Source organism: Equus quagga, chromosome 11, assembly GCF_021613505.1.
Source record: "Equus quagga isolate Etosha38 chromosome 11, UCLA_HA_Equagga_1.0, whole genome shotgun sequence".
NCBI lineage: Eukaryota > Metazoa > Chordata > Mammalia > Perissodactyla > Equidae > Equus > Equus quagga.
This window is the reverse complement of record NC_060277.1, coordinates 14310009-14336230: the sequence shown is the minus strand read 5'-3', so window position 1 is coordinate 14336230 and position 26222 is coordinate 14310009.

Sequence of the window (26222 nt, the reverse complement as noted above, 5' to 3'; positions counted from 1 at the left end):
CTATTTGTTTGAGTTCAGAAGTCACGTACTGTGCATAATAATATTTTTCACTTCTATCAGGTGATGTAATGATAGGAACGTTTTTGAGATCAGCAGATGAGATTTTATATGTAAATACAATGAGTTATTGACAGAACCCAAAATACCCATTTAAGTGATCAGGAAAAAACAGAAATTCATCAGGAGTCAAAATCCGAAGTAAGACCTCCATATTAGTCTGTGCTTATTTTAATCATATTAACTACTTTAATAAATTTTTTACTTTGCTTTTTTCTATTAATTTTTAAAATATTTAACAGCTTTATTCAACTACAATTTACATACAGTAAAATTCACCCATTGAAAGCATGCAGTTTGATGACTCTTAGTAAAATTTAGCATCGTGCAAGTGTCATCATAACCCAATTTTAGATAACTTCCGTCACCCTAAGAAGATCTCTCATGTCTGTTTTCAGTGAAACCTGCTCCCACTCCCAGTCCCAGGCAACCGCTGATCTAGTTTCTATGTCTATAGTTTTGCTTTTCCTAGAAATTTTAAATAAAAGGTGTGGTAGGCAGCATAAAAGCCCCCCAAAGATGTCCACTCCCTGACTCCTGGAACCTGTGAATGTGTTCCCTCACATAGCAAAAAGGACTTTGCTGATGTGAATGAGACCTGCAAGATGAGGAGATTTTGCTGGATTATCTGGGTGAGCCAGTCCAACTCCTGAGTCCCTAAAAGCAGAGAACTTTTCCCGGCTGCGTGAAAGAGATCCAATAATGGAAGAAGGGTCAGAGAGATAAATGGAAGAAGAACCTGACTCATCCTTGCTGGCCTTGAAGATAGAGGAAATGGGGATGAGCCAGATGGCCGCTAGAAGGGAATAGTCAAGGAAACTGATTCTTCTCTAGAACCTCCAGAAAGGAGCAATATCAAAAGAAATAGGCAATACACGAATAATCAGTGATCTCTTTTGAAAGGATTGCTAATTATTTATTGGTAGCCTAGAACTTAAGCACCACATATAGCCTTAAAAAGCTGGAGCTGTCCTTGTTGGCACTCAAAATGGTAGAACCCAGAGAGGCTGGACAACGTTTTAATTTTCTACCACCTCTTTCCTCCCATGGGATCACATAATAAAGGTTTTCTTCCTTTAATTTCTATTCTGCTGTTGCACAAATATTGCTAGTCTAGGAAGAACCCTTTCAAAATTTGTTTAAGTGAAACAAACATTAGATATTAGCTAGTGCATTCCTTTTGCACAGTGTGTATGAACAGGTGAATTTTCTCTGGTGTTCAATCTCTCCTTCATTTAGTCAGACCATTCCAAAATATGAGTAAAAATGTCAAACGCTGAATATTCCTATTTATTTTGGACTCTTAAAGAGTCAATATGGCATACTTGGCACTTAGCATAATTGCCATAATCGAAATAAATCATGTAGGAAAATGTCAGGGAATCCAAAATAATATCCTTCTTTTCATATTAGCTATGAAGTCGCTAGTATATAGTTTAGTAGTTTTCCCCAAATCTCTAGTTATGGGGAAAGATTTGGAGAGTCCTCTCATTGTCAATTTGTACATGAGTTGAGTTGTGTAAATATATAGAAGAAGAACATCTAGACATCTAAGATAACTGAATTTTGGGTTAGGGCTAATCTCAATTCAGCTATTTGGCATATGGAGTTATATATTATTGGAATTAAAGAAAGCAAGACATAGCCCATTTACAAATTTTCATTTGTATAAATTATAAGAGGAAGCTTCTAGAAATGGTTAGGCTATGTTAAACCATACATGTTACTGGGTAATAACCCATTCCTTTTTGGGGGGGGGCAAGATTAGCCTTGAGCTAACTACTGCCAATCGTCCTCTTTTTGCTGAGGAAGACTGGCCCTGAGCTAACATCCATGTCCATCTTCCTCCACTTTTTACGTGGGATGCCTACCACAGCATGACTTTTGCCAAGTGGTGCCATGTCCGCACCTCGGATCTGAACTGTCAAACCCCAGGGCGCCAAGAAGCGGAACATGCAAACTTAACCGCTGTGCCACCCGGCTGGCCCTATCCATTCTGAAAATTATTTTCCTATGAGGGCTAATTGCTGAACTTTAGTTTTTGCTAATATATCTGGCATTAGATGAGGTGAGTCTGAATATACTACCTAGAGTTCAGGCAGCAGTTACTGTGTTCAAACATTTCAAAAATTAATAAATCTAGGTGTATTTCATAAAATAAAAATGATTTGCATCTCATTTAATCAAAGAAAAAAGGTAAAGACCAAATCACAGTAAGTTCAATACTGAGATGAGCTCAGATTGTGTTCTACAGACAATTCCGTTTCTGACTGTGACGTTACTATGCTTTCAGGAATCATAGTACTTGCCACCATAACATTAAATTCAAATGCTCTTAATCTTTACTGACTGATCCCTTTTCTCTCATCTTTCTACACTTTTTCTAATCCCAACTTTTATTGTGTATGTATTTATAAACCTTGAAATCCTGACATTTGTAACCTTATTTTATGCATGTGTGTGTATATATTACATATACAATATATCATGAATATTTTAAAAATTTTGTTAGTGAAACAGATAACAAAAACAGAAAATTAGAACCTATTTTCAGCACTTATCTATCAGTCATGAAATTTAGAAACTAAAATTCCCATAATGTTAGTGGCATAGTAATTATTCTCAGAAAAAATTTAGAGAATAATTCGTAAATTTCAAAGAATGGTCTAAGATTGCTTTCATACCCTTTATCACTAACATCTTGATACTTTCTGGATTTGGTTTGTTTTGCTTTTCATGAGAGGGTACAAATATCAATTGAATTAGACTTTCTTATGTGTCATTTCTAAACTGTTTAAAATAGTATCTGATGGAAGTTCTTGGTTCATCAAGACACTATAAAAAATTGACAGTATAATCCAAAAATAAGGTTATTTTTATTACTGCTATTCTTACTTATTACTTAATTTGGGCCATCTTTAAAATAGCCCTGCTTGAATTGATCCCCCAGTTTCTCATTTATTTATGCTACACTAATCTTTTTTTACTTTTGCAAAACGCTATCTTTTAAATTTATAAATTTATGTTCCGCTCAGTACCTGGGACAAATAATGCAGCAAGAGTGTCCTCTTCCATTAAGTGAAAAGGGGCACGCAATAAAAAGGAGGGAGAGCTTGAGCGATCAAGGGAACTGTGGGAATCTTTCCACACCTCTCCATGTCCAAGGAAATCCAGAATTCCTTTAAGGACTTTTCGCTGTGCACCATATCTTAAGCGAGGAGAGAAACACTATGATCCTATTTTGAGTAAAGTTTGAAGATTATGCTGTAATTCGTTGAGGTCTCCAATAGTTTCCAACCATTTTTTTCTAAGTTACGTTTAAAGCATATAGTTTGAGATGAAATCAAAATATGCACAGTTATTTTAATGAAAGCTGGGAAGGTATTTTTTGCAAAAGCAACATTGTTAATAAACGTAACCCTTTTTTTGTTTGTTTTCTCTGGTGACGTTCTTAGATTTCAATAAAAATGGGAAATGTAAATAAGTACTCATTTTACAAACCGATGATTCAAACTGTTACAAGTTCTAGAAATATAATTCCTGTTATCAGTATAGGAAAATGTAATTTTCCTAGTTAACAGGATAAGGAATGTCACTCCTGATAATCTGGCGTCAATTACTGTATTCCGTGTGGGTGGCTGAGGTTAATGAACTTTTTTCTTTGTGTCTCAGTTGACATGGGCTTTGTCTTAGTCTTGACTGGCATCCTGAGACGTCTATGGGACATAGCTGTTTCTCTGCCTTTCCAGTTTATTCTTTTCTCTAATTTTCGTCAAAAATGCCCACATTCACATTCCCCAATGTCTCCACCTTGACTTCCTGAGAACATTGAGTGTTGTAGATATTGGTAGTAGATGTCATTTTTTTTGCTTTCTTTAATAGTTTTAGGGTTTTTGTTTCCTTTTTTTAGCTATCACAAGTAATATATTGAGTACATATGCAGTTACATTTTAATAGAACGTCAAAATAGAAAAAAGAAACAGGACATTTTACTTTTTGGATTCATCATGAGAATTTTTAAAACTGTTGTATACAAGGAATGTTCCTTAAATATCTTGAATAATAGCATATGCTCTTTGTTGGCATACCCAAATCTGAATTTGAATGTCAAAATCCACTTTTTTATTTCTCTATAATTTTCAGAAAGATTCCTAGATTAAAATGTAGGTCAACAATCAAAAGGAATAAGAACAGTACGTGACACAGTATCCTTTATTTATTTCAAAAGACAAATTGATATTGTCAAATCTGCTTAGAAGTATCCTGGCTTTTCTTTTTAGTGACTTAGTGGCCTCGTAATAATTTTAATTCTATTGAAGATTTTGTGAATCAGTAATGAATTAATGATTGACATAATTTTTACTATATGTGGACATGAAAGAAAATTTGTATGTCAGGAGTTTTTCTTCAGAAAAAAATGAATCCACTTTCTTTTATAATTATTTGTGATTCTCTGTGATCATATGTGCATTTAGGCCTACTTATATACTAGCACTTAATTTTTTAAAAGATGAGATTATCATAAATTTTTCAACTAAAAGGACTTAATTTGGAGCTTAAAACTAAGACAATTATGAAAAATAAGGATTGTCTTCTGGATTTACTGGGGTCAAAATGCAGCATCAAATATCATGGACACTGTCCTTTGCAATTCCTGGTATTTTTTTATTTTACCTTTGAGGATATTCTGGTGTACCATTCGGCCTCTTGTTTTACCTTCTTATTTGCCAAGACAAGTCTCAATGAGGTGTAGAAAAGATGTTTGAACCCAAATAATACAGTGTGGTTGAAAAACACTTGCCTCATGTAAATACAGTCTTGGTGAGAGAATATCTAAGGTTTGCCTCTCCAACAATAATACCATGTGGTCTTGAAAACATCCTGGTATGGTTGCATTAATTTGTTTATATGTAGAATGTTAAGGGCTTAATATTGTTGAACGTGAGATGATCCTTTATTTGTTAGGTTGAAATTCTTTGTAAAATAAAAATCGGCACAGTGTTTGGTTTCAATATAGCATTTTAAAATAAAGGATTGTGGCAGAAATAGTTAACTAGAAGAAAAAAAATTCTTAATATAAGAAGAGGCATCCTACAGAGATTTTCATTAGTGCCACCATCCATTACATTGTAACTCATTGACTCTTGCCTAGAAAATGAGTTTCCAGGGTATGATTTTAATATACTGCAATAAATCTTTGCTTCAATCTTACGTCTGCTTGGTTACGATGAATTACAAAGTAGCTATTTCAGTGGCCCTGCTCTTCTTCATGTTTTGCGTCGTGGTCAAAGATTATAAGTGAAGGTTTTCTTCACTGCATGATTTAGCAGTGCTCTTGCAGATAATGGGGCACAAGGTGAGCTTGCCGAAACCAGCCAGTCAAGGACCATTGCACGGCTCGTAAGTGTTTTGTGTATCCTTTCACAGTTCGTAACTACAAAACAAATTTTGTTTTCAAGCTTCATATAACACCTAATTTGGAAGTCCTGGAAAATAATTCACATTAATTCTCTGCATGCTTGTTTCTTCCTAGAATTATATTTTTATGGCCATCACCTTTATGCAGCGTTCTGCCATAATGCTGATATCTTCTCTCATAAAAAGATGGCAATGGTATTCTTACATCCTTAACATTCACGGCACTACCTTTTCTTTTCTATTATTTACCAAGTACTAAAGGCCCTAGGGGAGCCAGCAAAGCGAAAGCAGAGTTTTGTTATCAGACAATCCCAGGCTAAAATTCTATTTCTGAAACATTTTTGCTATGACGACAAGTTTTTTACACTTTCTTAGCCAGGGTTTGCTCATGTGAAAAATAAGGCTAAGAAGAGAGGCTAAAGAAATGATAGTTCAGTCTTTACCTCAGACTATTTAAAATGAAGATAACCTGTAAAAATCTGAGCAAGAAGATTAGAACAGCAATTAAAATGTACATAACTGTGTCATGAAAGATCCCATGAGAACATCCTTTAGAAACAGTGACCCTCTCACTTACGTAGGATAACTTGTAAGGTAGGAAAAAAGATATTATTTTCCCTATTATCAAAACAACCTCTGTGATGGGTGGTGGGGTGTGTGTGGTTGCTGAATCTTCTATCTGCCTATGCATTGTGATTTGTGAGTGTATATGAGAATATGTGTGTGTGGTATGGGTGTAGATGAATTGCTAGGATTCAGGAAGCCTGGAATCAGGACTCAACACCCACACTCACTTGTTCTGTGATCCAGACTCTTAACTGTGATTTCCTTGTATTTAAAAGAGGACCATAACAATTTCTGTCTAAATGTCACCAGGTTATTACAAAAATCACATGAGATAAGTATATGCAAGTGATTTGTGAACCATAAAGCACCATAAAATGTGAAGGACTCTTATTCAAGGTGTGCATATGTGTATTCAGATAAAAAGCAAATGCTTCATTGCTTTACCACTCTTTTAATAATTTTTGTTATAAAATAAGGCACAAATAAAGAAAACTTCACAAAGTAAGTATATAACTTAAAGTATTATTATAAAGTGAACACCCTTGTAAACCCCACCTGGATCAAGAAATAGAACTTTGCCAGAGGCCCCAGAAGCTCCTCTATGTGCCCCACCCCAATCATAACCCCGAGTGTCACCCCAAAAGTAACCATTACTTTAATTTTTATAGTGATCAATTCTCTTGGATTTCCTTATAGTTTTATCGTTCAAGTGTCAATCACTAGACCCTATAGTTAGGTTTTACTCATTTTTTTAAAAAGCAATATGTCTTTTAAGCCTCTATTAATGTACAAATTCTCTCCTTTATTCCTCTCCCTTCCTGTTGAAGAATCTAAGTAATTCACGCTAGGAATTTTCCACAGGCTGAATTTCATTGATTGCACTCTCATCGTGGAGTCAGTATGGTTTCTCCAATCTTTCTGTTTCCTGCATATTGGCAGCTGGATCCAGATACTTGATCAGAATGTTTATTCTTTTGGCAAGACTATGGTTAGTGTGTCGGACTTATTGATCAGCGTTTCGTTGTCCCTTTTTCTGGATGTTATCAGCCATTGATTCTAAATGCATGGATCTACTAATTCACGAGACATTGCAAAATAGTAATATTCCAATTCTATAATTTCATTTTCATGTATTGGTTGAAATACTCTTATAAAGCAATGGTTCCCCTCATATACTTTTGTTCCTCCAACGGTATAGTTTATACAGGTAAGACAAGATAATTGCTTGATTGTTTCAAGACAATGAATTGCAAGTATTATCCTTTTTGAGGTTCAGATTTTTCCACGGAGCCTTGACCAGTTGGTTTTTAAATCTTTTTGACATGACCTTGTAGTCTTTGATAGTTCCAGATTTATGTTCTACACTTCTTCCTTTAGTTCTGGAATTATTCACTTCTTTTTGAACCCCTGGTTTCTTCAGAGAGAAATGATATTTCAAAACCACAATTTGAGTGCCAAGAGCTTGTGATTTTTTTCTAGGCCTTTTCAGTGGATGGGACTAGGAAGTATATGTATATGTGTTTATGTATGTATATCAAAAATAAAAATAAAAAACTACGTATATAAACTATCTCATGACTTCATATTGATACTTTCAATTCATATTTAGTACTACTGTGTTTTTACTTAACCTCTTCCGAAGTATACCCATTTCTTCACTCTTCCATACCAAGAACTATTCTAAAGACACAGTGGATAATAAAATTAGGATTTCTCATAAGAATTAAATTGTTTTATTTCACAATACACACACGACATCCTCAGAATAATACTCCATATGATTACTGAGAACAGGTAATTGCTTGTTTTCCATATGCTCTCCTAATCGTTTCCTACGGTGTTTTTTGTGGAGGAGGAGGATTAGCCCTAAGCTAACATCTGCCACCATTCCTCCTCTTTTTTGCTGAGGAAGACCAGCCCTGAGCTAACATCTGTGCCCATCTTTGTCCACTTTATATGTGGGATGCCTGCCACAGCAGGGCTTGACAAGTCATGAGTAGGTCCACACCCGGGATCTGAACCAGCGAACCTCGGGCCACCAAAGCAGAACATTCAAACGTAACTGCTGTGCCACTGGGCTGGCCCCTCCTATTTTTTTTAAAAAGTTGTACCATATTTACATTGTCAGAGCAACCAGCTATTACGAATGCTCTCTCTTTTTTAACTCTCATTCCTCAAAAAAAATATTTATTTAAAAGTATAATTATAATTTCTTTCTTTTACTTCCTTAAATATGTTGTTGCATTTTCTTATGGCATAAAGCATTGCTATCAAAAAGTCTGAAGAAATCTACTTTTTCTTATAAATTATCAGCTATTTTTGCCTATATGTCACTCATTGTTTCCTTCCCTTTAGAGTCCAGTATCTTACTAGATGGATATTGACAGTGTTTATTCTGAGTCCATATTCTCAGATACCTAGTGTGCTCTTTCAAAGCAGCTTACAGAAAGTGTAAACAGATTACACCATCTCTTTTTAAGGAAAAAACCCTGAGAGCCTTTCCGAAAACAAGGGTCTCAGACTTTTCTGCCATTTAATTATATTTAATTCATTTTACCCTTTGAAATATGTTCATTACAAGAGGTGATCCTCTTTGGTGTGTTTGATGTTTGCTTACATCATCTAGGAGGAAAGCTGTTATTTGTATTTACACTTCTCTTTCTATACAAAGAGGTTGCTGTTTATATCCTCTGTTAATAGTAGCTTTCCTTATTACTAGTAATTATTTAATTACAATAATAATTTACTTAAAATAGCCGATAGACTTATGTACATCCAACCATCTGACACTAAGTAGAAAAGACCAAATGTTTGTTGATTATTATCTATTTTCTATTTCATTAAAATTTGCTCTTATCGTTATTATTTTCTTTCTTCTATGTTCCTTTATTTACTTTGAAATTCCCTATCTAACTTCCTAAGATGGAAGACTAGGTCATTGATTTGCAACTTTTCTTATTTTTTATGTGAAATTTAGATGTATAAACTACACAGAGAGCACTGCTTTAGCTGCATACCAAAATTGTTCACATGTCCCATTAGCTTTCAGTTCAAAGTATTTTCTTATTCCTTTGTGATTTCTCCTTTGACTCATTTAAAAGTGTGTCACTTGGTTTTCATACATTTGGGGATTTTCTGGGTTTTGCTATTGACTTTTAGTTTAACTCCATTATGATCAAAGAAATATTCTGTTTTATTTAAATCCTTTGAAATTTGTTGAGACTTGCTTTATGGACCAATATATGGTCTGTTTTCGCAAATATCACATGTATACTTGAAAATAATGCGGGAAGTGCAATTATCCAGTGCAGTGTTACCCAAGTATCAATTGAATAAAGTTAGTAGTCATGTTGATCAAGTGTCTATATTCTCATTGTATTTTATCTACTCATTCTATTAGTCACTGAGACAGGTGTGTTAAAATCTCTGATTATTATTTCCCTATTTCTCTTCATGATCTCTCAAATTTTTCTTTATTTTTTGAAGCTATACTATTAGGTAAACTCAAGTTTTGGATTGTTATATTTCTGTATTGAATTGTCAATTCAGTTGTCATTATGAAACTTTCCACTTCATCTTTATTTACTTCTTGCCTTACAGTCTACTTTGTTTTCTATTAATACAGCTACATTAACTTCTTTTTCATTAGTGTTACACATTTTGAGCTGATTTTAGTACATGGAGTGAGATAAGGCTCCAATTTCACTCTTCTGCATGTGGATAGACAGTTTTCCCAACACCGTTTATTTATTTATTTTTTTTTTCCCGAGGAAGATTAGCCCTGAGCTAACATCTGCCAATCCTCCTCTTCTTTCTGAGGAAGACTGGCCCTGAGCTAACATCTGTGCCCATCATCCTCTACTTTATATGTGGGACGCCTACCACAGCATGGCTTGCCATGTGGTGCCACATCTGCACCCGGGATCCGAACTGGCAAACCCTGGGCCGCTGAGAAGTGGAACCTGCGCACTTAACCACTGCATCCCTGGGCCAGCCCCCAACACCATTTATTGAAGAGAATGTCCTTTTCCAATTGCATGTTCCTGACAACTTTGTCGAAGATCAGTTGATCATATGAATGGATTTATTTCTGGGCTCTTTATCCTGTTCTATTGGTCCAGATGTCTGTTTCTATGCCAGTGCCGTGCTGTTTTGATTATTCTAGCTTTACAGTATATTTTGAAATCAGGGAGTGTGATGTCTCCAACTTTGTTGTTTTTATTCAACATTGCTCTGGATATTTGTGATCTTTCACAGTTTCATGTGAATTTTAGAATTGCTTTCCCTATTTCTATAAAAAAAAATACCATTGGAATTTTCATAGGTATTGTATTACATATGAGGAACCTGGGCCCACAGAGCCAGCATGAATCCTGGGTCTATAGGGTCTGATCTGGTGCTGGAGTTGGCCTTAAGCCTGAATCTGCAGGGACTGGCCTGGCACCTGAGTCCACAGGAATGGACCTGATCCTAAGTCTGTGGGAGCCAGCCTGGGCCTGGGGCCCACTGGGGGCAGGTCTGGTGCCCGACTCCATGGAAGCAGGCCTGGTATTTGGGACTGTGGTTTTGGGCCTGAAGCCTAGGTCCATGGAGATAGGCCTGGAGCCTGAGTTCACAAGGCTAGTCCTGGAGCCTGTGTCTGTGAGGGCTGGTCTTGTGTGGATGTCTATTAGGGAGGCTTGGATTCTGGGTCCCCTAGAGTGGTCCTGGACACCAGTTCTGCTGGAGCCTGGGTCCACAGGTGTTGGAGTGGACCTAAAGCCAGGGACTGCAGTGGCAGGTCTGGAACATGGGTCTATGGGTGCTGGCCTGGAGTCTGAGGCTGTGGGGCCCAGCCTTGCCCTGGGGGGGGGGGGGGGGGGGGGGAGCCAGGATCTTGTGGCCAAGAGAGCTCACCTGGCAGCTAGGCCTGCAAGGCTGGCCTGACACTGGGGTAAGCCAGTAGACTGGGGTTATAGGTGCCAGCCTAAAACCTGGGGCCAGCCAGGAGCCAGCCTGGATGCTGAGTTCATGGGGCTGGCCTAGAGCCTGGGTCTGCAGGAGCTGGCCTGGAGGCTAGGACCACAGGGGCTGGCTTGGTGCTGAGGTAGACCTAAAGGCTGGGTCCATGGGGCTTTGGAGGATGGCATGGCAGTAGGGCTCACCAGGGTGGCCTGATGCTAGGGTTCATGGTGAAGTTGGGTGCTCACTTTACTCTCCTTTCCCCGCGGGGAGGATGTCTCTCTCCATACTGGGCTGTCCAGGCTAGGGGAGGTGTTATAGGAGTAATCTAAAACTGCCCTTCCTACCCACTTCAATGCATCTTTTCTCATTTCTGTGTCCCACTCAGATGCTGTAATCTCTCACCTGGAATCTTTAGCTTTTGTGAAGGTATTTTCATGTATGAATAGTTGTTCAAATTGATGTTTCTGTGAGGGGACAAGTACTGGAAACTTCTGCACCATCATCTTGCTGATGTTACTGTCTATGAAGTTTTCTTTGTATTTATCTTGCTTGGGATTTGCTGACCTTCATAAACTTAGTAACGGATATCTTCTATTAGTTTTAGATAATACTTAGCTGTCATTTCTTCAAACATTGCTTTGGTCCCATTCTTAATTCTTCTCCTTCCTGAGACTCAAATGACATATTTATTAGACCCGCAAAATTCTCTTACACTCTGCTTTCTTTTTTCCATTTTTTTCCCTGTGCTTCTATTTAACCACATTCTATTAACCTTTCTTCAAGTTCACTAATCCTGTCCTCAGCTATGGCACATCTCGTATTGAGCTCATCCAATAAAATAGTAATGTCTGATATTAAAAATTTTAGTTCTAGGCTATCCATTGTTTTGATATAGATTGATCCTATTTCTCTGTTGAAATTCCCCCTCTCTTCATCTTTTTCGAGTTTGTTTTCCTCTATATAAACACACTAATCTGTTTATTTTGAACTCCTTGTCTGCTATCTACAATGTCTAGGTTGTCTGTTGGTCTACTTTTTCTGTTTTTTTCTTTATAATCAGTCACATTTGCTGTCTCCTTGTATGTCTAGAAATTTGTGATTGTATGTGTGTAAAAGAACATTGGTCCTCAAATGGTATTTTCCACCACTTACATCTCTTCCTTTACCCTATTAGGTAAAAAAGTGAGGGTGTGATTTCTTTAATCCAAGGGTCAGGCTGTATTCTAGTTTTAGTAAGACTCATTCTACCTTGGGATTGTCAGTACTCCTTAGGAATGCTCCTTCAAAGATTTTAAGTGAGATTCTTGTGCAGTCTCTTTTTATTCAGTCTTGTAAGACTGCAAGAGATTGAATTCTTTTCATAGAGGTTTTGAGCTTAGTGCTTTATACTTCCACTCCATACAAGTTTATAATTCAAGGAAAAGTCTTAAGAGGGAGACTGACCATGCATTTGAGGCAGGCCCCTTTCCTTTAGTGAGATTTTGTTTTCTAATCACTAAGAGATTTTGGAAAATTTCATTTTGTCTCTTAGAATGTTTGGCCCAGCCCTCCAGCTTCCTGTGTAACCCCAGAGTCTGCTCAAAACAAGCTTAAGTATTATATTATAAATACTAATTGTGAATGCTAAATGGTGACAGCAGTTTTTCTCTCTAGAGGATATTATATTAAAACTGATGTGAAACGAGAATGTATTTTGTTGTTAATTTTCTTGACCTATTCACGTGCAATTAACAAATGTTTACTCACGTGTTCTTTCACACTGTAATCAGTGTAATTTTTATATTAAAGTAAACTTCAAAATGATGACCTTTGAAAACATTTCAGCCAAGATAAAATTCTTATTATAGAAGACTCTAGTTTCTGCTAAGCTTTTTTTGTGATGTCCATGTGCATTCTCTTGATTAAGTCATTCCTATTTCCTAAGTGTCAACAAGAACTGGTTATTTCCCATTAAAGATTAAAAGTTATCAAACAGTAAATATTCAGTACAGTAATGCGAAGATAAAAGAAAGGCTAGAAAATGATATCTCATCCTTTTTCCCAGGCTATGTCATTAATCCTATCACTCCAGCATGGGTGAGGTGGTTTAAAGGAGAGGAGTAAGGGGCGAGTTTGGAAATTCTTCAAGTTCATGTTTATTTAAATGTTAATCTCTAGAAAGCTGCTCTCTGAATTTTATCATATTCCACACATACAATGGCTTGATTAGAAATTGTTGCTTACCTCTCAAGTTGAAGCAGAAAGTAAGAGGCTGTGGTTCTTACACAGAATCAAGGAGAAATCGTGAATTTATAAAGCAAAGCTTTTTAAAACAATATGTGTGTTTTTTGCAGTCCATGTGCGTTTGTTCTAGTAATAAAGTCAAGGAATTTTGATGAGAAGTTAAGGCTAAGTACTGGTGAGTTATGTTCTAAATAAATGCCGTTCAAATATGAGAAGCAATTAAGAGACCACAGAAGGAACAGGGTTAAAAAAAAAGCAAAAGATCTCTGCAGTGCAATGTTGTACATCAAAGCAGCAAGTCTATTAAAAGTACTCCCAAATGGCAGATACTCTAGAAAAATCAATCTAAGAAAGCTATCACATTATTCCCGAGTTCTTAATGCAGTGCTAATTAAAGTGCATTGTGAGTCTCTGAATTTTATTACAGAATTACATTCGCCAAACAAAAGCTCTCTCACTTAGTTGTGGGAAACTTAATTCACAGAAATTACTCCATTGAATAAAAAAATATATGAATGACTAGCATTGATAAAATGTCTGAAAGGGTATACCAAGGCTGTTTTTTCGTTGTTGTTTCAAATGCGAAGAAAACCAACTCAAATCAACTTAAACAGAAAAGAATGTATTTGTTTGTGCAACTGAAAATCCAGTTTGAACAAGATGTGGTCACAGACCAATCCACAGCTCATCACTATGGATGGGTGGGTACGGAAGGAGACATTAAGGTGCTTGATTGGCCAAATCTTGACCAAGTATTCTAACCCTGGAACCCAGGCCAAAGTAAGGGGAATGTGGATCTCTGAGCCAAAACTGGAGGATGAAGCTTGCTTCAAGGATAAGGGAGAATGACTTTGGGAAGGCATGAATTTAAAAAAAAGAGAAAAGAAATAAGAAAACAAAAGGGCAGTTTTCATTGGGTAGTTGGGGATTGCAGCTGAGTTTCATCTTACTCTTTTTTTAAATCTATATTCTCTGACGTGAAAAATAAACTAAAATATTTGCAGCTATTCTTACTGTGATGTGCAAAGGTAATAGAGAATTAAATTAGTAATAAAACTCAAAGTGCTGTCATATACAGAAAACTTGGACTCCCCATAAGATGCTCCATGTGAGTGAATTCCTATCTCAATCAATTCATTAAAAGTCATGTTTACCCAGGTTTTCTGGGCACTGCTGGATGCAATAGTGATTCTTTGGGGTGGAGGTAAGGGCACGCACTAGCATCCTCTTCAGGAATTTGTCTGGACCAGAGTTAATGCCAGAGATGTGAACATCAGACCTTAGGCAAGAACTACTCTCAGACTCTAAATTAATCTTAGGGTTTCTAATCTCTCCCTTGGGGGTTTTAATCTGTTTAGTGAATGGATCAAGGGGTGTAGTTTATGTTCAAGAAATAGAAATTCAATCTTTGGAGTCAGAATCTCAGCATCAAAATTCATTTCACGAATGTATCTCAGTGCCTGTAAAAGAGGGGACACATGGTTGGTGCTCTCAAGTTTTCAACATGATATTGAAAAGAAAGCACTTACAAAATAGGCTTACTAGAAATGGATATGGGTTTTGTTTTGCTATTGCAATAATTTTCTAGGTAAAGCATTGCCATAAAGTTGATTTTCTGCTATAAGTCTTTCCAAAGGTAACTGTCTTAGGAAAGAATGGGTCACATCAAGGAAAGGATATTATTTCTACATTGCAAATTAGAAATGGCATTTGATAATTTATGAGGTTTGTTGTGATGAACATCAGAGTTAAATATGTAAAATTTATATTCTCCTACAATTTATTTCTTCTTGAAATCAAATAAACTAATATGTGATTATAAATTAAGTCTTTCAAAGTAAGCAACAGCTTTAGTTCCAAGGTCTTTTATACTCAAATATCAACTAATAATATATTTTAAACAGCATTGCTGGTTATTTGACAAGTACGTAATCCATAATATCAAGATACCTCCTTGCTAAAAAGACACAGAGGGATATGTCAATGTAGGTTCATTGATTGTAACAAGTGTACTACTCTGGTGTGGGATGTTGATAGTGGGGGATGTTGTCTGTGTGTGTAGGGGGACAGTGGGTATATGGGAATTCTGTACTCCACTCAACTTGGCTGTGAACCTAAAACCGCTCTAAAACGTAAAGTTCATTACTCTAAAAAAAAGCATGCACATGAATCTGTTTCCCAAAATTACATGTTATTCTAAAAGGCATCCCAATAATTATATTGATAGTTTCAGAAATTCAAGGTATTCACAAAACTTATACTCCCAATTTTTCTAGTTTACTTGTCTTCTTTAGGTACTTTCTTCTCAATTTTCTCATACTAGTACAATTAATCTTTTTTAAAAATTAATTCCCTCAGCTTATATTATTTCTAGAGTCTCCTAGAAATGGATCTCCACCCACCTTTGTAAAAGTATGAAGCACTGTACTTTATTCTTCCAGGAATAATGGATTTGATGTTTCACTTTTGTGGAGAAGTCAGTAACAAATCACTCACCCGTCTGTTTGCTTAATAGAATATTTCAGTCAATGAAGCTGGTGCTGGAGCCAGGCAGGCCTGGTGGCACTGGATTTTAGCCAAACATTTCAAACCAATTTTCTAAATTTTTTAGGTCCAGCAAAATACAAAGCTGGTTTTACCAAGTGCTTTTCTCTTTAATTTTTTAATTTGTGCACATTGTGAGGGAAATGCAATCCATCTGTTTCATTGGCACTTAATTTGACAAATTATTGTTTTGTGAGAGGAATTTGATGTCCAAGAAGCCTTGTGAGCCTTTTTATGAGCATTTGAAAACTTCCACTCTCCTCCTCCAAGACCCATTAGAACCGCTGGGAAGTGGGATTTTCTGAAGGCAAATGGATCTCAGAGTTTAGAAAGCACTGGTTTAGTGGAAAATACTGTCATATTCTTTATCCTAGAAAAGTGTTGTCTGGTGCCAGCCGAAGGATTAATTAAAAATACAGTCTGGTGGATTTAATTATTAGGCTTTTGTTCCCAGTTTCTTGGCTTCTTTTAAATTCTTTCTAGTCCCAATTATCCCTAAGTGGTGTGATGCGTGGTTTCCAGCCTATATAATTTCTTTTTTCCATGCTCTGAGCTTCAAAAGGTTATGCTTTTCTACAAAGACTTTGATTACCTCTAAGTGATTCCATTTCCCTGGGATCCGGCTCTGTGTACACTTGGGCATGTTTGCGTTGTCTGTAGGGTATGCATCAAGCATATTCCATATCACTAGCTCTGCAGGATCTCAATGTGAATTCCATTTAAAAAGCCTTTGTGGACTCATGAATTTTGGAAACACTGGGTTAAAGGAAGCTAAACAGATTTCTTTACTTCAGAATCTTGGGGAGTTTACTATCTTAATGAGCATCGTGTATCCCTTAGAGAGGACAACATATAGATCGTTGCAGAAATGTGTTCCCCCATGGAACACACTTTTCCCAGAGCTTCTGGTTGGACTAGCAATCTGTGAGAAAAACTTGGGAAATTCTGACCTACATCTTTCCTCTTTGCATTTATTTCATTACCCTCTTGGTGTCTAGTGTCTATTGTCTAAATGCAAACAATAAACTGCCTTCTTTTAAAATTTAATTTAATTTTCTTTTCATTAGAAAGGACAAGATTGTTCTGTGTGACTGAAGAGACAAGCCTGTCATCAACAGAGTCTGAAACATCAGAGAACATTTTGCAAGGATTTGAATGGAAATCCCCACTTGTCTGCATTGTTTAGTGAGCAGTGTGGCAGCCTGGCTTTAGAAGAGCTGGTTTCTTTGATTCATTTCTACCAAAGTGCCAAAGCCCTCTACTATACTCTTGATCTGTTTTTTTTTTTTTTAACAAAATCATATGAGAATCAGTTCATATTTACTAAGCTGGAAAAGAGGAAGTAGAAAGAAATTTTTTAAATATCCTAAAAGTGAAAAAAGAAATTGTGTTGGAAGGCTTTTCTATAACAGAGAGTTCTTTACATGTATCTATGCATTTATATATGCATACACATAAGGACATAGGAATTTGGACTTATTTTCTTTTTCTTTCCTAAATCATTCTGAGGTTAACCTCTCTAAAATGACTTTTTAGTATTTGTCTCAAACCTATGCTTCTATTTTCCACCTGGTTAAGGAAGCACCTTGGGAGTTGAGTGGGTGGAGAAACTGTCTGAAAACACCCGTGAGAACAGAGAACAGTCACATCCTTTGTGGGAGCTCGTATAAATCTTTCAATTGTCGGATGCCTTGGGAGGTGCGTGTGTGCGTGCATGTGTGTATAGGAAACGGAGAGAGGTTATGAGTTCATGACTCAGAAAAGGAAAGAAATAACCTCCACCCTTTTCTCCAATGGGGCAATTCTACCCCAAGAGTGATAGACTCTTTCTTGAGCAGCTTCTTTTTTTCTCTAACTCTTTCAATCTCCATTGTCAGGTCATAGGATGCCCCCAAACGCACATTGTTTGTTGAAATCCCCTGGCTTAGGCATGAGCCTTGCCCCCCACTCTGCCCTTGCATCCCATCCTCCAAGTTTGGTCTAGAATGGTCAACAATGATGCTCTTTCCCACTGCTCTGATTCTTCAAGTATCTTCAATGTTGTCCCTGTTAACAAATAAAGGGAATCACAAAGGACTTGTGATATCCTCTGTTTGTATGATGTATTTTTTATGTTATAGATGGCACTATAAATTTATATATTCATTCGTAAACCATTCCTGTGATTCTTCATTCACTCATATAGCATTAATGTATGTATTCACCCACCCAACAAACATTTATTCAGCACCTCCTACATAGAGGTTAAGGGTGTTTCCAAAGTTTGTCACTTTGTAACCAAGTAAAAGTCATCCCAGATTTTCTGCAAAAAACTTCCAAAAGGAAAGTACATACAGACTAGAATAAATATTAAAAGCCAATAGCAACATTAATGGCTGATATAATTCATTTTAGCTTAGAGATTATTATCTTTTCCAGGGCTCATATAAAATCCACATAATTCTAGGATTAATATTGGGTCTAGAATCACAGGGAATAATATTTTGCTTAAAAGTAATATTCTAAATAGCAAACTGAGTCAATATTCTACATTTTCCCTGTATTTCAACTTTTGATTTTATTATGCTTTTATTTTAGTTATTAAGTGAAATATCACTTTGCAATGAAAATATATTAGAATAGTATAGATTATAAGACAAGTCCCATAATACAATTAAATGCTACATGGACATTTACTCTCGTGTTTTTTGTTTACGTTAGATAAAATTTAAATCACTAATGTGGAAAGAGAAATCAGTTCTCCACAGAAGTTTTCAAAACATTTTTAAAACAAAATAATTTCTGTTTTATGCTTGTATCACCAGTCCTCTTAAATATTTCCAATTCTGCTCCTCTGTCAACAAAGCCCTCTTTTCCCTGCTTTTGTTTGTATCAGAGTGTTGTTTATACTCAGCATCTTCAATTTCTTTCCTTCCTCTTTCTATTAATTTGGCTAATTAATTTGAAATTTGGCTTCACCTCAGTCAGCATTCCTAACTCTATCCTACCAGTTGGCCAGGCTGACAATATTGGGAGTCATCCTTGACTCTGCTCTACCTCTCACACCCCCACCTCCAATCCATCAGCAAATCATGTCAATTCTCCCTTTAGATGTTATCCAGGATCCAACTGACTGGCTCCGCACTTCTCCTGCTACCACCTAGTCTAAGTCCCTGCACTAACGGTGGCAGTTAGACAGGGTTCAGCTGTTAAAGAAGACTCTCAGCACTCAAAATGGAAATGCTTGCAAATCTTAGGTTTATTGTTGGATGAGCATACAATAAAGCAATAGCATTAAAGTGAAGATGCACTCTAGCCAAAGGCTAGCTTGTAGCAAGGAGTCTAAAGAGGCTGAGCACAGGCTGCGATTGTCCTCTCTACAGGTCTCTGTTGTTATCTCTCAACGACCAAAGACTTTTTATACCTTACTTGTCACGTAATTTTTTGTCAGTATATTTTTTGCTGGGTAACCAGCCCCTGGGTTAGAGCCCTCTGGGGGTCTCACTGAGATCAAGGACAAATCATCGACCTTACTGTTCTAAGTAAACAAAATGAACAATGCTGACAAACGGTAAAAGCCATCAGGAAACTTGCCTTGGATTCATGGTTGCAAAGCAACACTATTATTCAGTATATGTCATGCCTTGACTAGAGGTTAGTACCATGCGGATAATTCTCTTACTTTAGCATGATGGCTCAGGCCAATTCCTGGCCTGCTGGAATTAACCATCACAGCACAGCCAGCATTAATTCTCTCTTGAATTGTTGCAATTTTTCCTGCTTCTATGTTACACTTGACTGTCTATTCTTAACAGAACAACTAGAGTAATGCTTTAAAAATACAAGTCAGAACCTGTCACTCTCCTGCCCAAAATTCCCTATGAATTCCTTCCTCTCATGGTGTAAAGGCTCAAACAATCTGGACCCTTTATCTCCTTTCCCTTCCAGCTTCATCTACTAAAACTTTTCCTCTTGCTTACTCCACTCTCATCACACTGGCCTCCTTACTGTGGAGGCCAGGACTAAACAGGGCCTCTGTACTTCTGCACCTTCTCCTGACTCACTCTTCCTCTCTAGAGTTGCTTGACTTCCACCCTCATGGCTTGACTTCCACCTCTCAATTGTTACCTACCTAGTGGAGTTTTCCTCAACTACCTCATTGAAAATTGAAAACGCTTCTCTCCAAGTGTTTTCTTTCCTTCTTCTTAGCTTGAATTTTTCTCCAAATAACCCATAACCATCCAATATACCATATGTTTTACTACCTTTTCTTACTGTCTTCTCCATTGATTATAGTCTCTACAAGGAAAGAGATGTTTATCTATTTTGTTCATTGTTGAATCTCCAGCAACTGGCATAGTGCCTGCTGAATGAATGAATGACATATTATAAATTCACATCTGAAAATCTAGAGCATTCATTACAGCTCTGGGCTTAAAAGCATAAGAATTATCTCCCCAAACACTTACTGTTTATAAAAACAGAAGTCTTATTTTATAATACCAAGGAGAGGCTGAATTCCAAGCGTGTTGGATCTAAGCAAATGAATATAACATCTGCCTGAAGCAGAATTAAAGAAAATATCCAAAAAATTCAGAAAAGATCATTGCTTTCAAATTTCCTTTACCAATTTTAGCTTTTAGACTACAAGTAACTGAAACGTTAGATAGTGGTTTTTGTTAAACTATAAATCAGGACACTATGAAAAGCATCGAGATCACTCCTCAGTTCGTAGACATGAAGAGGCATCCAGAATCTGAACTTGGCTTCCCATTGAAGCGATCATGGAAGCTTTCATGAAAGATACCCACTAAGGCTGAATTCTGGAGCCACACATCCAATGGTTCAAGTTTCTACCTGGATATCTCCCAGGCATCTCCAATCCATCATGTCAAAAGCTGGCACTTTATTTCCCCCAGACTAAATCTGTGGTCGTGTGCTAATCTCAATCTCACTGAATAGCACCAGCAACCAGCATCCACTTAACTGAAAAAAAAAAATCAAAACTTGGGAAGCATGTCTAGCTCCTTTCTTTCCCTCAGCCCCAGAAACCAGCCAAAAGTTAATTTTAGTCAGTAAATGTTTGTATGTCCATCTTTTGTATCTCCCCATTTGTCTATACTCCTTTGATCACCACTAACACTACTCTAATTAATGCCACCTTTATTTTTTCACTTGGATTCTCACCAAAACCTCCTGACTGATGACCCTGACTTCTGTCTCATTGACCTCCGTGTTCTCCATGCTACAGCCAAAGTAAACTTACAAAAATTTGAACTGATGGTGTTGTTTCTTTACTTCTGTGATTTCCCATTATTTCCAACATAAAATTTAAACCTTTAACATAACTGTCTTCGAAGGCCCCTTCCCACCTGTCCAGCCTCAATTCTCACAACCTGTTCCGTTGCAGGCTAGGGGTGCACCAGACTGAATTGCTTTTAGAATCTAAGTGGGCCAGGCTGAATTCTACTGTTCCTTCCAGTATGATTTCCTCAGGGAAGTTAATCTTGACTTCCATATTACAACCCCCTACCCTGCACGCACCCTACTCTACAGACTGAAGGCAGATGCTCTTGCCTTCCATTTCCACAGTCCTCTGTAACTCCCCTCTCAGAGTACTTACGACACTTTACCGCAGTTGGTTAACCACATCTTTCCCACAACACTATAATAACAGTAAACATTAACTCAGTGATTACTGTGTGCCAGGCTCTGCCTTAAGCTTGATACACAATTAATTCATTCAGTGCTCACAAAACTTGACAAGGTAGGTACTACTTTCATCTTCTTTTATAATTAAAGAAACTAAAGCACAGAGAAGTAAAATAATTTCTGCAAAGTCATACATCCCAGAAGTGTTAGAAAAGGTATTTGAAGCTAGAAATTCTACTCTCAGCTGCTACAATGTCGTGAAAGAACACAACCCTGCAGACATACTTAACAAAAATTGCTTTCATTGTAAATAATGTCCCAATTAATAAAGCAAAACAACAACAAAACCCAAAGACTTGAGCTTCCTTTGAAAAATCCATAGATCCTTCTGCACTGGAGCCCATGTTCTCTATGATCTCCACTTTCTATTTTCTCCCTGATGGAACTTGTTTCCTCCTTTCTGATATATATATTTGGTAACTGTGGGAATTAATATTTGTAATTATGGTTTATAGATTCCTTGAGACTCAGCATCATGCCTATCTTATTTACTTCCAGATGCCCAATATCAAGCAAAATTTCCAAGCAAAATATAGGTGCTGGATAAATATTTATTGAATGAATGAATAAGTTAATTGAATGGAGACTAGAGACAGTGGAGGAAGTACATTCAGATCCAGAAAACTACATAAGTAAACCAATTTCCAAGAGAGTTTTTTTATAAGGGTATTATAATTATGTTTGGAATTTTTCTTGAAATCATGGGCTTCTAAAGTTCCTCTAATTATGTAATTTTCTGGTCTTAAATAGTACTTGCTGGGAGTATGTAATGACAATTCTTTGCTGTTCCCTTTCTGTACCCTCGAATTAAGATTTGAGTGTCATTACTGATTTTCATCTTTTATCCATTGCCATGGAAGCAGCTTCCTGTTCAGCCAACAGCTGTATTCGATGTAAGTGCAGAGTATTAGAATAAATCAACAAACAAGCAAAACCCCCAAATCTTCTTAAATCAATACCATGAAGATGGTGAATGTTGGTGTTGTGGCAATGACTCTAAGAACTTGTTACAAAGGTTAATGATGACATGATTTCTGTTTACCAGAGAAATAACAGGTTCTGGACTCCTTACAGAAAGCTAGTCTCTCTTTCCCTTTAGCACAAATTTTCTCTGCCCAATAGAAATCAATTAATCTTTGTATGCCCAGGTTTATGCCTCAATAAACTGGAGAAAGCCCTTGTTACCTATGCTGAGAAGAATGTTCTGATAAATAATGAAGTCATGTCTGAAAAGTACTATATAAAACAAAGTATCATTATGATTTTTTTAAATCATTATTAGCCTGTTTTCCAGTTTCTAACTAGTCTATAATAATTGAAAGACAGTCCAATGTTTTTTTGACCCCTTTTTCTGGGTTACTCAAGCAGCTCCTAGGAATGCTAATGTGCACGTATAACACTACACATGTTGTAAACTATTCTACACACAAACCAATGGTTTACAAGTACAGTGCAAGATAGTTGCTAAAGAGAAAATGAGAGGAACTTGCTTCATGTTCAATATTTTCCAAGCTGAGCCATGTGACTTGCTCCTTTAATATGGTTAGATTTACTTTCTGCAGTAAATGTTCAAAAACTAGTTATTGGGGAAGAGCAAAAATGTGATACCAGTTTCTCTGAGCCAATAAAGAGACCTGTAAACTTTCAAGCAACAGAAATTTCATTACAGAGCATTGGCATTTGGGGAGGCACTTGGGTATCGATGCAGCAAATCTTACCCAAATAAGCAATTGCTTAAAAGAGCATCACTGTGACCTCCTCTTCTCACTGGTATTTTGAGATACAGTACCATTTACAAAGTGCTTTTGGGTTTGAAAAAAGAACATTTCCCCCATGTTATGCAATTATTTGCTGCCTCTGTATAATCTTCAATTATCTTTAGTTTGGGATATTGAAGAAAATGTCTTTACGGGTTTTGTACTTCACAAAACTCAATTAAATTCGAATTTTCATGACGCAAACTCACTCTCTTCATTCCAGGCAATGCAACAGAAAGTTGTGAGGGTATCAGCCACCCCGAGCCTTTATCAAACTGTGTTCAGACAGGGAAAGGCACACAATAGATGTCTAAAGGTGAGTAAAAGACGTATCATTAAGATATATTTCATAATGATTATTTTCTTGAGCTTTTCTCATTGACTCCTTTTCAAATGGTCATTTACATACTGCTTTTCCTGTATAAAATTTCTCATTTTGAAAAGATCTTTGCCAAAAGACTCTATTTTCCCTCTTTGAATAGGCAAAGAGTCTTCTTTTGATTCTTCATGAAAAATTGCTTTTTGGCAACTCTCTTCTCTTCAATTAACTGTGAAAAAACCGGAGGTCTGAGGAAGGAACCTTATCTCTAAGAATATCAATTCCATGTTCCTGGCTGCAAGATCTGGAAAAGGAAGGAGAAACAAGGGCGTCTTAGGTTAACACTAAAAAGAAAAAGGATTTAAATGCTGAATTATGCTGAAGGACAGTTAAGGAAGTCTTTCAACTTGGAAGGGAAGGTGAGTAGGATGGAGAGCTTCTGTGGGGTACCAGAAGCCTCCCACTTTATTGCAGGAGGAAGGGAGGGCTAAGAATGCTTATCTTGAGTTTGCCTACATAATTCAATCACTCCCTGGCATGAGCTCCCACCTGCTTACCAGAAGCCTCCTCACACCCAGGAACATATGTTTTCAATTGGAAAGTGCTCGCAAAAGACCACCTGCCAGCAAAGGGAATGTTTTCCTCTCCCAGTGGGGGTCTTACAGACAGGTTTTAATGTAGTTAAACAGGAACAGAGCAAGAAGCCTGGAGTAATGATGTTACAGGCTAGCCTGCTTATTGGATTTTCTTTTAAATAGAAAAGGGAAATGTATAAGATATTAAAATGATGGTTTTTATTCCCTTTACTGGTCCTTCATCAGAACTCTAGAGTCCCTTCTTGCCCCACACCTACTCTCCATGTTTCTTTGTTAAGTTATGTTTTGTGATGCGACCCAATAGTTTTAACCAAATAAATAAACAAAATATTTTAAAAGTTCCTACTTTTGAGAGCTACTACTCTAAAACAAATACAAAAATCTGTGCTTGTGAGGGTAGATGAAAACAAGCCCTATTCTTTATGTGGCACCTACCATACAGCCACAAAAAGTGCAGAGGGAATCCTGGAGGCTATTGCAGAACTAACAGCTGAAACATTTGAGTACTAAAACTAACCTTGAGCACCACTGACAAACTTCTGTGCACAAAGAGTGAAGTCGTTTGGGGGGAAACAGAGAAGGAGGGGAATGAAGGAGGGAAGAAACCAAATAGCCTCAAAAGAGTTTACTAATGGGGCCATTCCTTACTTATCCTCCTGGTTTCTGCCATTTTCTTTTCACACATACTCGGTCACTCTATGAAGTGTAAACAGATGCTGGGAGATTGAGTTCTGGGGTTTGATAAATGTTTTTTCCTTTTATAAATGGAAAAAAAATCCAGTATGAGGAAAGCTCAGTCACAATATCGGGTGAGATAAAAAGCTGTGGCACAGGGGTCACTATATATTTCATTTCATGAAATCAATCTCACAATCAAGTAGCTAAAGGAAATGTTTCCTTCTCTGACATTCTCAGTCTTTCCTCATGCACCCCATTGGAGGGCTTTATATTAATCTCACAAATCCAGAGAATGCAAGTAAAACTACTCCATCAGCAGCGATAGCCTTGCGTGGGGGTCTGAACAGACTAGCTCATGCACACACTGCAGGCACATTCCACAGGGATGAAAGTGATCTCAGCCACCCAGCTACAGTTGACAAAATCTAGGAGGCAGGTGACAAAGTGGTGACATGGTCAATGATGACAGCCAGAAAGCAGTTCCAAGTTAACATCACATACAGTGATTTGCTCCAGTTTTGTTCTGTATCACATTGTTATGTGGTAGGGATAAAATGCAGTGAGGAAAAAAAACAACAACCAAAAAGTCATTCCACAGCCTTCAGGTTTGTGTAATGAGATTACAATGCAAAGGTTTGCTACCCTTGGGAGGTCTTTGAGTAATTCACCACCCAGGAACCCAAAGTAAATTAGATGAACTCTGCTTAAAACAATAAGCCAAAGGTTTTGTATTGCATTACCTCACCAGCCATAAATGAGGAGAAGAAACAGGAATATAACAAGGAAATAGGTAAGCTTCCGATGGTTACTTTCTCATGACACACGTCTCTGGTGAATTCCTAGGCTAGTACTGCCTTACAATAACCTGCTTTAAAAACAGCGTGACAAAAGCATGTGCAATTCATGTTTAGAGGCCTGAGAGCAATTTTTCATTTAGACAGTGTAGTTAAGTCCCTGCCAAGGCAACCACTGGTCTGTAATCCTCTAGGAAACAAAGACGGAGCGTATTCCAGAAATATCCATTGCTTTCTCTTATTTATTATGGGAAAATCTATTGCTTAATGTGAGTTTTTGTTCCTTGTCTCAGAAGCCTCATTCTACGTGCAAATCATGAGGTTCGTGTCTTCTCGCCCTACAAGGAAGGAAACAAAAGCTTTTACTTTTGCCAAGGAAGTTAGCATTTAGGGGACTTATTTTCTCACATACAGGTATCAGCCCGGAACCACACATCTCACCAAATCCTTTTCATATGTAGCAGGTCTCCAATATTAGAATGAAAGCAAAGAGTAGCATTTGAAGGTAAAATCTACTATTTTGTTCAGAATACTCACAGAGTGTGGCAGGTGAAGCTCTGAAAGAATCGCTATTTTTTTCTCGTCATCATGACTTTAAGACCTTGAATTCAATGAATTTGACCTTTCTGCCTAT